Source organism: Pseudophryne corroboree, chromosome 7 (assembly GCF_028390025.1).
Source record: "Pseudophryne corroboree isolate aPseCor3 chromosome 7, aPseCor3.hap2, whole genome shotgun sequence".
Classification (NCBI taxonomy): Eukaryota; Metazoa; Chordata; class Amphibia; order Anura; family Myobatrachidae; genus Pseudophryne; species Pseudophryne corroboree.
In genome coordinates this window covers 194,843,118-194,858,613 of record NC_086450.1, presented here as the reverse complement: position 1 = coordinate 194,858,613, position 15,496 = coordinate 194,843,118, and the positions used below count along the sequence as shown (strand labels likewise).

The window sequence follows — 15,496 nt, the reverse complement described above, 5'->3', positions numbered from 1 at the left end:
CTGATGAGGTGGATAAATGGGGACATGAAGGTATGCATCCTTTATGTCCCGAGTCACCATAAAATCTCCCCCTTTCAGGCTTGCAATAACCGCTCTTAGCGATTCCATCTTGAACTTGAACCCTTTCAGGTTCAGGGATTTTAAATTCAATATGGGTCCGACCGAACTGTCTGGTTTCGGGACTACAACATGGTCGAATAATAACCCCCTCCTTGTTGAAGATACAATTTGTGAATTGCAGTTAACACTGTTTCCCTCTCGTGGGGGGAAGCCAGCCTAGCCGTCGGTGAGGGGGCATCTTCTCAAAGTCCAGCTTGTATCCCTGAGACACAATATCTATTGCCCAGGGATCTAACAGGGAGTGAACCCACTTGTGGCTGAACTTACGAAGGCGTGCCCCCACCGGGCCTAGCTCCGCCTGTGGAGCCCCAGCGACATGCGGTGGATTTTTGTAGAGGCCGGGGAGGACTTCTGTTCCTGGGAACTAGCTGTGTTGTGCAGCTTCTTTTCTCTGCCCCCGCCTCTGGCAAGAAAGGACGCACCTCGGACTTTCTTGTTTCTTTATTCGAAAGGCTGCATTTAATAACGTCGTGCTTTCCTAGGCTGTGCAGGAATATAAGGCAAAATATCAGAATTACCAGCTATAGCTGTGGAGACCAGGTCCGAGAACCCTTCTCCACACAATCCTCAGCCTTCCATATGCCTCTTAAGTCGGCATCATCTGTCCATTGCATATTCTACAGGACACGTCAAGCAGAAATCGACATAGCTTTGACTCTAGGACCCAGTATACCCATGTCTCTTTGGGCATGTTTTTTATATATACCCATCTCTTAAGATAGCATCTTTAATATATATATATATATCTCTATATATACATATATATATATATATATATATATATGCATACTAGGGTCTCAATCTCTGCTGATAAAGTACCTGTCCACGCTGTCACAGCGCTATAAACCCATGCCGACACAATCGCCGGTCTGAGTAGTGTACTAGAATGTGCACGCTATCTGCAGGATCCCTGAGAGTAGCTAGTGCTACCTTCTGTGCAAACGTGACACCCTAGGGGAAGATTACCATCACATCCTGGCCCTAGTGGGGAAAGGATACTGCCTGAGAATCTTTTGTGGGAAGCTGCAGTCTCTTGTCTGGAGATTCCAGCTCTTTTTCCTCATGAGAGGAGGGAAATTTACCTCAGCTTTCTTCCCCTTAACATGTGTACCCTTGTGTCAGGGACAAATGAGTCATCAGTGATATGCATATCATCTTTTATTACAATAATCATATATTGAATACCTTTCAGCCATTTTGGCTGTAACTTTGCATTATCGTAGTCGACACTGGAGTCAAACTCTGTGTCGATATCAGTGTTTATTATTTTGGATAGTGAGCATTGTGAGACTCTGAAGGTCTCTGTGACAGGGACAGACATGGGTAGATTTCCTGTCTGTTCTCTAATCTTTTGTGCAATAAATTCACCTCAGCACTTACACATATCCAAACAGGTGTCGACATTTTTGCTCTATCTCCTCCTTAGGGGAGCCTTTTACCTCAGACATGTCGACACACACGTACCGACACACCACACAAACAGGGTATGCTCTATTTGAAGACAGTTCCCCCACAAAGCCCTTTGGAGAGACAGAGAGAGAGTATGCCAGCACACACCCCAGCGCTATATGACCCAGGAATCACACAGTAACTTAGTGTTAACCCAGTAGCTGCTGTATATATTGTTTTTACGCCAAATTTATGTGTCCCCCCCCCCCCCCCCCTCTCTTTTTCACCCTCTCTATCGTGCAGGGGAGAGCCTGGGGAGCTTCCTCTCAGCGGAGCTGTGGAGAGAAAATGGCGCTGGTGAGTGCTGAGGAAGAAGGCCCCGCCCCCTCAGCGGCGGGCTTCTCCCGCGATTTTGTGTAAAATTAATGGCGGGGGCTCATGCATATAACAGTGTCCAACTGTATATATGCTGCTTTTTGCCAGGAGGTAATCAATTGCTGCCCAGGGCGCCCCCCCCTGCGCCCTGCACCCTACAGTGACCGGAGTGTGTGGGTTAGTGTGGGCGCAATGGCGCACAGCTGCAGTGCTGTGCGCTACCTCATATGAAGACAGGAGTCTTCTGCCGCCGATTTTGACGTCTTCTTGCTTCAACCCGCCGGCTTCTGTCTTCTGGCTCTGCGAGGGGGACGGCGGCGCGGCTCCGGGAACGGACTACAAGGTCAGGTCCTGTGTTCGATCCCTCTGGAGCTAATGGTGTCCAGTAGCCTAAGAAGCGCAACCTTGCCGCAGTTAGTAGGTTTGCTTCTCTCCCCTCAGTCCCACGTAGCAGAGAGCCTGTTGCCAGCAGAAGCTCTCTGAAAATAAAAAACCTAACTAAAATACTTTCTTATTAGCAAGCTCAGGAGAGCTCACTAAAAGCACCCAGCTCTGGCCGGGCACAGGTTCTAACTGAGGTCTGGAGGAGGGGCATAGAGGGAGGAGCCAGTGCACACCAGTAGTACTAAATCTTTCTTAGAGTGCCCAGTCTCCTGCGGAGCCCGTCTATTCCCCATGGTCCTTACGGAGTCCCCAGCATCCACTAGGACGTTAGAGAAATCCCTGATAGCCGGTGCGAGCCGCGGCTTTACGGGGCTAATTGGATAGCCCCTGGCGGGACAATGAGCCGTGTTAATTTACTGCGGCTAATTGGATAACCCCTTTAGTGTCACTATGACCACAGTCACAAAAAATGTAGACAAAAGTGATCTGCAACCTGGGACATACATAGAAGCAGTGTACAATAACATCTGGTACATTGGCTATATTCAATGTAATGAGGAGGAACAAGATGTGCTGGTACACTTTATGACACAAAACCAATCAACAAATGTGTTGTCCTGGCCTTCAGTGTTTTGTTCCTTTTATTCACGTCCCCTGTGTAACGAAAGTGCCCACTATCCAAGGAAGTACTGGAAGGCACTGTCTGCTGACACTTTAAGGAAAATTACAGACCGTTACAACAGGTTCCAAACAAGGGAAATATAATGTGATTGTTGACTCAACTTAAGTTATGGACTCAAGTTATGTTTAAGTTTTTAAATTTCATGATTTCTTGTGTTAATTATGTATGCCGTACAATAGTAATTGAACATCAATACAACACAAAAGAAGCACCTGAATCAATCTGCGCACTATTGTGATACGAGTGTGATATGAAAGGGTGAGAGTGGGGTTTTCTGACTGACTTCCATTTTGTGCCGCAGTAACTATGCCACATAATGACAAGAGAATAGCAAGGGTGTTTGTCTTATGAAAGGGTGTTTGTCTCATGCTAGAAGAAGGATTCTTGTTATAGACAAGGACTCGTGTTGTTATTTTCAGTTTGTTATAGACAAGGACTCATGTTGTCATTTTCAGTTAGATAAGATGTTTCAGAACCCCCGGAATGTACCCACATATGGATAGATTGTGTTTTTAGTTTTGTATAAAGGACGGGGAATGTTAGGGGAATTTCGGAATCCACCTGAGACGCTAGCAGACGTGCTGCGTGTGAATACCGAATTTCCCCTTGAGATGATCGTCCTGAGATTCCCCGATCCAGAGTGCTCAAGTGATGCTACAATATTCAGTAAGATATTGATGTAGTTTCTTGATATTATACCTATATTTATGATTATGTATTAATACCTGACGAAAATACTATAAGAACTAATAAATTATTTACTATTGAGACATAAAAGTGTTGTTTGTTTTGCTGCATTAAAGTGTAAGCCTGTTCTGGGCAACAGTGAGCGCAGAATGTATTGAGCAATCTCACACACCCTAGTTCTATACAGCAAGACATTTTTGGCGTAGTCGGCAGGATCTATGTTTTCTTATATCTCGGTGTAGGATACTGATAGTGTAAAACGCTTTTGTACAGTGGTGGGTCCTGGCCAGACTTACCTCTGTGCAAAGTTTTGTCAATTGGCAGGTTGCCAAGTTTTCGCCGATATATAACAACATAGCACGGTAAGGATGTTTCGTAAAGGAAAAAAGGCTGGAGCGGAGCAAATAACCATCCCAGGGTGGACTGAAAGTCCCTACAATATTATAGCACAGGAGTTATTAACGTCAGGTTTAGCAGAATCATGGGATGGTAAACTCAAGAATGCAGAACCCCTCGATGTTGTATATGTACTTGAGGGGGTCCCTGCCAAGGCAGGTGATGTAATGGCGCTGGGAAGACGGTGCTGGATACTAGTATCAGCATACCGTAAAATGCACCAAAGATATGAGCAGTTACAATCACGTTATTTAGATATAGAACAAACAGTAATTGAACAACAAGGAAAGATAGGATTGTTACAGTGCAGCAATCAGATGTTATCAGAAAAAGCCCAGAAAAATCAGATTGTTGCCGAGAAGGCTGCTGTTAAAGTAGCCCAGAACAAATATAAAAAAAGAAAGGGAAGGGTAAACACCCGAAAAGTACGAGCAATTATTGCTTCTGCCGATCTTCAATGGGATCCCGATACATGGGATGGTGATGTATGGGATAGTAGTAGTGAGGAGGAGGAAGAGGACAAGGGGGGATGGGATCCTCCCAATCCTGTCATTGACCCTCCTGGGGCAAATGCTTGTCCTGTCTCGCGCAGGCAATTAACTAAGGTTGCAGAAGGTGGAGGGCAGGCAGTCCTCAAAGAGAAAATGATACTGCAAGATTTCACTCAAAATGAAGTTATGGAACTATTGACCAAATTTTCACAACGCCCCGGGGAAGGCGTCCTTACCTGGCTGGTCCGTTTGGTAGAGGATGGCGCTGGAGGGGTTGATGTAGATAGACAAGATGTTGCAAAATTTGGAACTCTATCCAAAGATAGGACAATTATGAGGGACGCACAGTTATGGTTTGCCAGAGAGGGTAATGCTCAAGTACAAACTAATCTCTTAACAGTGGTTGCATACGGGGTAAATTCCCGGTACACTGATGAGATACCTACCTCTGACAAACCATGGACAACCCTCAGAGAGTGTGTTCAACGATGTAAGGAAGAGGCTATGAAAGCCGCTGTGCTTTTAGAAGAAGCCGCTGAATATTTACAAGGAAGGGTTTCAGTAGCAGCTCGGGCTAGGCTCGTGAAGACAGCTCCCCCTGCATATAAGCCAGTGGTTCTGACATTATTAATTTCTATGACAGATCAAAGATGGGAAGATGTAATCGATAAGATGCGGGAATTACAGGACATGGGAGAATGGAATAGGGATAGAGCAGAGTCAAACACTAGAGGAGGGAGTGGAGAACAGGGATACAGACAAACCGGCAATGCAGATAATAGAGTATCCAGACGGGAAATGTTCCAAGCTCTTTTGAAAGCAGGAATAGATAAAGAAACCATAGATGGGAAAGATACTCCCTATTTATGGAAATTGTATAAGCAAAAAATTTTGTCAGGCAAGAAAATTGCTTTTGCAGGGAATACCAGTGAGAAAAAGGTAAAAGAATTTAGGGATCAAGAAAAAGCAATTAAGGGAGGAAAATTGCCTGACTGGGAGATGTTTGAAAAATTATATCCCTGGGAGGATATTGCCGCTAAAGTAGCAACACGTTTGAAGCCTACTGCTCCTCCCGAGGAACAGGAAGATTCAGAGGGTGATGCATAGGTAGCCAGCCAAGCCCCTGTATGGATTCGTCATGATGAGAGACCTTATGTCAAATTAGGAATCCATTGGTCACGGGGCAATGTACAAGAGGTCCCCGCGTTAATTGACACAGGGGCGGAGGCTACCCTAATATATGGAAATCCCAATAGATTTAAAGGACCCCGAATTAAAATTGCAGGGTTGGGGGGTCGAGTAACTGAAGGGGTACAGGTGGAAATACCTCTAAAAATAGGAAATTTACCTATTAAGAAATGCCGAGTACTAATAGTACCCATTAGAGAATATATTATAGGCATTGATGTTTTAAAAGGACTGACCCTTTATTTAGATACAGGAAAATTTAGTTTTGGAGTCAGAAGTAATTGTATTCAGGCCAGACCTATTGTGGTGGGAAAAGTAAAAATGCCCCCAGTACATGTCCCACCTGCAACTAAATTAATTGCAATGAAACAATATCGGATACCGGGGGGCCATCAAGAAATAAGCGAAACCATTAAAGAATTAATGGATACAGGGGTGGTACGATATACCACTACTGCTTGGAATAATCCGATATGGCCAGTGAAAAAGAGCGATGGCTCCTGGCGCATGACAGTGGATTATAGAGAACTGAATAAATATACACCCCCATTGACAGCTGCGGTACCGGAAACAATAACTATTATAGAACAAATACAGGTGCATCCAGGGACCTGGTATGTCGTACTAGATCTGGCCAATGCGTTCTTTACAATACCTATAGAAGAGAGGGCACAAGACCAGTTTGCCTTCTCTTGGATGGGTAGGCAGTACACTTTTTGCCGATTACCGCAGGGATGGATACACAGTCCCACAATCTGCCAGAGAGTAGTAGGGGAACATTTAGATGAATTCAAGTTACCAGCTAATATGCAGATATCACATTATATCGATGATATAATGATTCAAGGAAATACTGAAGAACAGGTCAAAGAACAATTAGACTTGTTAATAAAACACATGAAAAATAAAGGGTGGGAGATTAATCCCGCCAAGGTGCAGGGACCTGCACAAGCGGTGAAGTTTTTGGGGATACAGTGGAATAAAGGACATAGGGAAATCCTCCCTAAAGCCAGGCAGAAGATCCTAGATTTCCCTACCCCCAAAAACAAACAAGAAACCCAATCTTATATTGGGCTGTTTGGCTTTTGGAGGCAGCATATTCCTCATTTAGGACAGTTACTTTCCCCCTTGCGAAAGGTGACACGCAAGAAATATGCATTTACTTGGGGGGAGGAACAGCAACAGGCATTTGAAGATGCCAAGCAAGCAATTCAACAAGCAGTAGATTTGTGGCCCATGGAAGATGGAGAGGTAGAATTACATGTATCAGCACAAGAACAATATGCTACTTGGTCACTGTGGCAAAAGCAAAGTGGCAAGAGAGTACCACTAGGATTTTGGAACAGAAAATGACCCGATGCAGGAGAGAAGTACACTCCCTTGGAGCAACAGTTACTAGCTTGCTATTGGGCATTAGTGGATACTGAACAGTTAACAATAGGACACTCTGTATTGATGAGACCACGCATACCAATTATGCAATGGATAATGTCTAATCCAAAGTCAAATAGGATAGGCCATGCCCAAGAACAGAGTATTATAAAATGGAAATGGTATATTTCAAAAAGGGCAAAACAGGGAGAGGGAGGTGTGGCATCCTTACATGAAAAAATTACAGATATTCCAGTAGATGGAGTGAGTACAGCTTCTCCTAAAGAACAGCTAGAAGAATCACCAGTAAAATGGGGGTAAACCTTATTCTGAGTTAAGCAACAAATCTCAATGTCACACATGGTTTACAGATGGATCTGCACGTTATGTTGCGGGAAGAAGGAAGTGGAGATCAGTTGCGTTTAATCCCCGCATGTCTAAGACATTAGAAATAGAAGGGGAAGGAAAGAGTAGCCAATATGCCGAATTATTTGCAGTATATTTGGCCCTTAGACAGGAAATTGGAGGTGAATGTAATATTTATACTGATTCATGGTCAGTAGCCAATGGATTAGCCACATGGATGATGAGCTGGAAGAAACATGATTGGAAAATTCATGGGAAAGAGTTATGGGGAAAGGAAGTCTGGGAGGACATTGAAGTTATCACTAAACAAACAAAAGTAACTGTTTTCCATGTTGATGCACATGTACCATTAGACTCACTTGAACATTTGTTTAATTCACAAGCAGATGCACAAGCCGCCATTGCTAAGTCATCTCAGGAGCCAGTGGCAGGAGAGACGAAGGAATTGGAATCATGGTTACAGGGTACAGCCCTTTGGGCACACCAAAAGAGTGGACATCTGGGAGAAAAGGCAACTTACAGGTGGGCGCAAGAAAGGGGTATTCCCCTCACATTAGACATTGTGAAATCTGTGATTATACGGTGTCCCTTGTGTCAACACTCCCAAAAGAGGGAAGTGCCCCATACTGTAATGGGTCATATTGGAAGAGGTAAGTTACCTGGACAAATCTGGCAGATGGACTTTATTGGACCCCTGCCAGAAAGTCGAGGGTGTAAATTTGCATGTACAGCAGTAGATACATACTCAGGATTAATGGTAGCTTTCCCCTGTAAGACTGCTACACAATGGAGTACTATTAGGACACTTGAGATTATAGTACAATATTATGGTATGCCCTTACAGATTCAAACAGACAATGGTAGCCATTTTACAGGACAACAAGTAAAAAATTATGCTCTTGAGCATAATATTGAGTGGTTGTACCACATACCTTATTACCCGAAAGCGGCAGGGTTAATAGAAAGAATGAATGGATTATTAAAATCCACTCTGAAAAAAGTTAATGGATCTGATAAGTTTGGGCAATGGAGAGATAATATCTCAGAAGCTTTACAGATAATAAATAACCGACCATTGACAGAATCCACAACTCCTCTGATGAGGATGTTGACCCCCAATTTATCAATCAAGGCAGCACATAAAGTAGAAAGCCTTATTTATTGGAAAATTCACGAAAAGGCGATAGAACCGTACAGAGCTACGCCCATGTCGGCAGGGTTGGACATGTATGCTATAAACCCTGATGTTATTGTTCCTTATGGGATTAAGGTTATACCTACTGGGATAGGTTGCAAAATGCCTTCTAATTATTATGGACAGTTGTCAACCCGTTCTAGTATGGCCAAGAACGGAATAATAGTGATAGGAGGAGTAATTGACCCCGACTATCAAGGAGAAATTAAAATAGTTGTGATGAATTTGAGCCCAGACCCCTGCGTAATCTGTGAAGGGGACCGAGTGGCACAATTGTTAATAATACCCATTTTGATAGAGCCTATCCAATTGGGAGAAGCTCCAACCGAACTTACTGTTCGAGGAGACAAAGGTTTTGGTTCATCTAACACTGTGAATGTAGGAGCAAAAATCTGGGTACAGAAGCCTCAAGGGCCGCCTGAACCGGCTGAGGTTATAGCTGTGGGAAAAGACAGAGTACTCTTAATAATGAAACCAGGACAAGAGAAATGGGAATATGTACCTCAAGAAAAATGTTATTTGTGAGAGTAACACACTGATTTTGTACCTATAGATTGTCGTGAGGCTCAGTCTTGGAATCCTTGGAATTGTTTTATTGGTCGTCCCCTCTAGTACATGGACACCTGGATTGAAGATAGAGAAACGAGAGTTGCATACTGTACGGTGGGGATGGAACAATGCCACCATACCAAGAACCCAAGATAATTTCACTTGTCAGGCCAATCAGCGCTGTACTAATATAGTAAATATAACAATCCCAGGAACGATGTGGGCTGGACCGCCTGATCCACAAAGAAACAGATATCGACCTACATTTGCCTTACATCAGTCAGAAGGCAATATCACAATTAATGCTGCAGTAAATATAAGTTGCTGCTCCAAACCTTATAGGTTCCGATTTCTCCCTAAAGAAGAGAAGAATAAAGAATATAAGAATTGTTCTAAACAAGGAGCAACCACATTTCGGTTAGCTGTAAAAGACGTTTTAATTTTGGTATGTCATAATGCTACTGAAAATAAAAAATCGAACGTGGTGGGCACAAGATTTAATGTTTATTGATATCAATGCATCACGAATCGATATTGGACATGTTAAAAGATTACCATCTACATGTGAAAATGTAGGTACACAAGCTCAAAAGACTGTGTTAGTCACACAAGTTGTTTTCCCTCCCAATAATAGACAATGTATATCCCGGCAACGACGTGCCTGGTATGATACATTGTTGGGAGGATATGGGACTCTAACAGGAGTATTAAATGGGATAGATATTGAAACATTAGCCAATAGGATTCATAGCGCCGGTAGTAAATTAAATGACGGACTTACATTACAAGCAAAATGGATGCCTACTATTTTTGAGCCAGCCAAAATATCGGCTGGAATAGATACTTTAATGAACCAGCTAATTAATGCTAGTAATGATTTGCTGTTGGATTTGATACCAACATTACTAAATTTATAAATTGGACCGTCTGTACACTACAGACTATGTATGAGCAACAACAAAAAGGCGTTATGCAAACTATGCTAATGACCGGAAATGAACAAGTATGGAGAACAATTTTTAATACAAGTCTGTCCAGGGACGCTTGGATACACTTGGAAGCTGCTAAAATGATTTGTAATGACACCATATGCCAAGGTATTTTAACTATGTATAATGTAACCAAAGTTATTCAAATGTGTAAATATATTGTAATGCCTTTGTTGTTAGGACCATCTGGTGGAGAATGGTACTGGTTCCCCACTATGAAAGGAGAATATATAGATGAGAATAATAGAACTCATGATTTGAGTATTTGTACACCCACTTTACAAGGCAAGATATGTAGAGTACAATCTGCAGTTTATGAACCTTGCTTATTAGAGAATGGAGTAAATTTATGTAAATGGCTAGTTTTACCTTTGTCATATACAATGATGATGGAGGTAGCCCCACAAGAAGTATGTTTGGTAACTGATACACCAGCCATACCTGGAATGGTAGTTCCATTTTCCGGATGTATTAGTAATGTTAGTTCCTTAACCTGGGAAAATGAGACATTTATATTGTATGCTGACCGTGAAGAACATGTTACAAAATATTGGAGTCCACAAAATTTAAGTATTCCCCAATGGGATTTGAAGTTAGATAAACTACATACAATTATGAAACAATCCAAAGTTATTGAAGATCATATCAAATATCTAAATCAATCTATTGTAACTCATCAAGTGACAACAACAATAATTGCTGATCAATTACAGAAAATTGGTTCTGATGTCCAGGATGCAACTTCTCATCATTGGTGGGACTTGTTTACTGGATATTCTCCGTCTGCATCCAATATGCTAAATTTTCTGATACATCCTGTTCTCATACTGTGTATAATAATAATAATTTTATCTATTTTGAACTGTGTGGTATTTTACCGCATATGTTGTAAACGACAAAAGGTTGTAATGGCAAGTTATGCGTTATAATTGGAATCAGTCAAGGGCCGTTTGTGATACGAGTGTGATATGAAAGGGTGAGAGTGGGGTTTTCTGACTGACTTCCATTTTGTGCCGCAGTAACTATGCCACATAATGACAAGAGAATAGCAAGGGTGTTTGTCTCATGCTAGAAGAAGGATTCTTGTTATAGACAAGGACTCGTGTTGTTATTTTCAGTTTGTTATAGACAAGGACTCATGTTGTCATTTTCAGTTAGATAAGATGTTTCAGAACCCCCGGAATGTACCCACATATGGATAGATTGTGTTTTTAGTTTTGTATAAAGGACGGGGAATGTTAGGGGAATTTCGGAATCCACCTGAGACGCTAGCAGACGTGCTGCGTGTGAATACCGAATTTCCCCTTGAGACGATCGTCCTGAGATTCCCCGATCCAGAGTGCTCAAGTGATGCTACAATATTCGGTAAGATATTGATGTAGTTTCTTGATATTATACCTATATTTATGATTATGTATTAATACCTGACGAAAATACTATAAGAACTAATAAATTATTTACTATTGAGACATAAAAGTGTTGTTTGTTTTGCTGCATTAAAGTGTAAGCCTGTTCTGGGCAACAGTGAGCGCAGAATGTATTGAGCAATCTCACACACCCTAGTTCTATACAGCAAGACAACTATGCAGCTGACGGTACTAGATCTCTGAAAGAGGTTTTTCCAACCCTCCACCACTAGTTCAAGTGCAAAGAATAGAGAAACAGTTGCACCAGCGCATATATAAAATAAAGATACTTATTCCAATGATTGGGAAGATGATGTTATATTTTCATCTTTTTTCCTCAGTCAAATGACATGCAAATTTGAAAGAGAAACAAAAAATGCATAGTATAATACTGTTTTAATAAATAGCATGCATGACAAAATATTGTAAAAATCCCGACATGGATAATAATAAAAAACACATGAAATGGAATTAAAAAAAGACAAAGTGTAGCACCAAATGTGCATCCATATAAGACTGGGTAATGAATGTAATTACCAATATGTTAAGAGAACTGTTTTACTAGTTCTCAAATACGCATGCACCAGAAATAATCCATATGTGGGCGCAGCATACAAAACACATTCAAATGGTAGGGTATCCTAAACCGACTCGCGGGATGAATAATTACCAATTCGTTGTAAAGAACTGGCAACGCACAGATCTTAAAGGCATGTGAATAGGAAAAATGTCCCGGGCTGCAGCTCTAAGTATTTCCGTAACATCCACCTCGGCGATTGTCCGGTTCCTCAATAGCGGCACCCATGCGTTCTGACCCTCGCCGGGGTCTTTCTCAAGGCTTACCTTGAGAAAGACCCCGGCGAGGGTCGGAACACGTGGGTGCCGCTATTGGGGAACCGGACGATCGCTGAGGTGGATGTTACGGCAGTACTTTTGGTGCTACACTTTGTCTTTTTTTAATTCCATTTCATGTGTTTTTTATTATTATCCATGTCGGGATTTTTACAATATTTTGTCATGCATGTTATTTATTAAAACAGTATTATACTATGCATTTTTTGTTTCTCTTTCAAATTTGCATGTCATTTGACTGAGGAAAAAAGATGAAAATATAACATCATCTTCCCAATCATTGGAATAAGTATCTTTATTTTATATATGCGCTGGTGCAACTGTTTCTCTATTCTTTGCACTTGAGTAATTGAACATCAACTTCATGATTTTTTTTTCTCCAATATGAAACAGAGTACCATGCTGTTTTTTTGAGTGGTAGTGATGTATACCTTTGTTAAGCACCTAAAAAAATTGGGCTATCTAATGTTGATTGAACCTAGCGTTTTTAAGTATTTTTGAAAAACGTGCGTTTTTGCCGTAACTCAAAACGTAAAGGCAGATAAAGTGATTTAGTTTGGATTTTTGAATTCAGAAGGAAGAGTTACCTTAGGGGTACCTTTTGTGGTGATCCCTTAATAAACACCCATCATGCTTCAAATAAACTGGATAAAGAAGAACAGTGGAGATATTTGTCAGAAATAGTATTTTTTACATCCTCTCTTAACTAAAAAAATTTTCATAAAAATCTGAGATGGGTGGTGGACAAGCCTGGTTGAACTGACATGGAATGACCCATATATAGATATAAATCTATACATTATATATAGCTATATACATTATTTATGTCAGATGGTCCTGCACTCTTAATGGCACTAACTTTGCCCAGTGCCCCCACAACAAATTAAACATACTGTACCTCCCGGTTTTAAAAAAAATGAACACGGACACAGTGGAGTAGTTCAGATCAACATTTAATCCGCTTTGGTAACCTGTTGCTCTTATTACTATAGTTTTTACTTGCCACTGCAGGACACACCACTGAGTGGCAATAGATATGCCCATAGGTGGAACTAAACATGCCTTTTGGGGCGGAGCATGACACCCCTCGGTGGCGCATTCTGCGCTCGACGATAATCTCCCTGAAACTAGTTTTCAAAAGTAGGCAAGTATACCCAGCTATAGGTAAAACAAAAGGGAAGGCTGCGCTCAAAGATGATGTTGTATTAAATAGTGAGAGAATGGGAATAAATGTTTACAATCAATATAATTCATATACAAGGTGAATGGATAAAATATATGAATCAATACATATAAAAAAAGGTTTTACCCTATCAATGTCCACATAGGTGTGGTGATATTTACAGTCAGGACACTGGAACAGTGGAGCCAAACCATCCCCTGGTATTGTGGTACCCATTCAGCTTGGAGAGGAACCCAGCAAAGCATTGCTTGTGGAGGACAACTGACACCGTAATGCTTCAGGAATTTGCCCAATACGGGACTTGCTAAGAACATATTTCCCTCTAACGGTGAACTGCCCAGTATACCTCCCTGTGGAGCTCAATACTCTGCAAAGAAACCAGTGTACATTCATCTTGACTACAGGGGTAATACAGGAACGAACTCCTTCAGTGAAACACTTCTCCAGCGATAGATTCTTTATTTCCTGACATTGATAGGGCAATTTTTTTTTTATATGTATTGATTCATGTCTTTTATCCATTCACCTTGTATATGAATTTTATTGATTTATTAAATTGTAAATATTTATTCACTATCATTATTTAATACATCATCTTTGAGCGCAGCCTTGCCTTTTGTTTTACCTGTATTTGTTTAATGTGGGAGTGACTCCCCCTTGTACCAAAAGGCAGCTGCTCAGTAAAGCACCCCATGTCCCAAGCACCTGAATATACCTAGGTATAAACACCACTTTTTTCTGTAAGTGTGCCCAGCTGCCTCCTCCCATTCCCATCAGCTGCAGTCACATAGAAACACACAGCAGGCATGTGTGGCGAGCCCCCACCCCCACCTGAGTGCTGAGACCCGGCTCCTATCAGCTGCCACAGACATGTCTGAAGCTCGTGGTACATACAGCAGCATGAGAAAGTGTACAGAGAGTGGAGTAGGTACAGCTGTCCTCCCACTGCTCCGTGTCCTCCCCCAGCAGTCTGCCCTTACCACAGCGATATCCCTCCACCTGCAGCAGCTGTGGCAACAAGTAGATCCTCATCTTTACCGCTGTGGGTGCAGGCCTCCCTCTGTGTCCTGGCAGTCCTCCCTGATGGAGGCCCCGGTGCCCTATATAAAATATTTATACTAATATTCCTTGCACTTTGCACAGAATACAAGTACATTGGTGACAATTCATCCACATACAAACTAAAGTCACTGAAATACACTCGCTGCAGGCAGCACTGGGATTTCTTCAGAAGCATCTACAGCACAGTTAGAAGGCCACTGTGCCATGGAATTACAAGTTCCAGAATTCCCATGCCCTTAATTTAAATATCTTCAAAGCATAGGCAAACGCAGGGGTTTTTCTAGTTGCATGGAAACCCCCTTCCCCACAGCATGGCCAGTGGCCACTACATTCTGTATGAAGGGTGGAATGGCCAGTGGCAGCAGATTTTCCTACCAAGTCTGCCCTATGTGTGTCTGTGGATCTGCGTGCTCAATCATTGCTCCAGAGCATAGGTTCTCAAACTCGGTTGTCGGGCAGACTATAGCTTGTTACATGCTAATTATTAGTGATGAGCGGGTTCGGTTTCCGAGAAACCGAACCCACCCGAGCTTTACCTTTTTTTTACACGGGTCCGAGCAGACTCGGATCCTCCCGCCTTGCTCGGCTAACCCGAGCGCGCCCGAACGTCATCATCCCGCTGTCGTATTCTCGCGAGATTCGGATTCTATATAAGCAGCCGCGCGTCGCCGCCATTTTCACACGTGCATTGAGATTGATAGGGAGAGGACGTGGCTGGCGTCCTCTCCGTTTATAATTGTAGAAGAGACAGTTGATTGCTTGTTTTATTACTAATTGTGGGGAGGATTGGGGAGCAGCTGTTAGGACTCGG

The 15,496-nt window shown here is 42.2% G+C and overlaps 1 long non-coding RNA gene across 2 annotated transcripts; it reads left to right on the top strand.

Annotated features, from left to right (window-relative positions):
* Positions 1-3,191: 3,191 nt before the first annotated feature.
* Positions 3,192-11,742, top strand: LOC134944957 (uncharacterized). 2 transcript variants are annotated; one of them, XR_010181996.1, is made up of 3 exons: positions 3,192-3,616; positions 7,836-7,971; positions 9,198-11,742. It is a non-coding gene; the product is annotated as an uncharacterized LOC134944957 (long non-coding RNA). The 2 variants fall into 2 exon arrangements; XR_010181995.1 differs by having other exon boundaries at positions 7,833-7,971.
* The last annotated feature ends 3,754 nt before the right edge of the window (positions 11,743-15,496 follow it).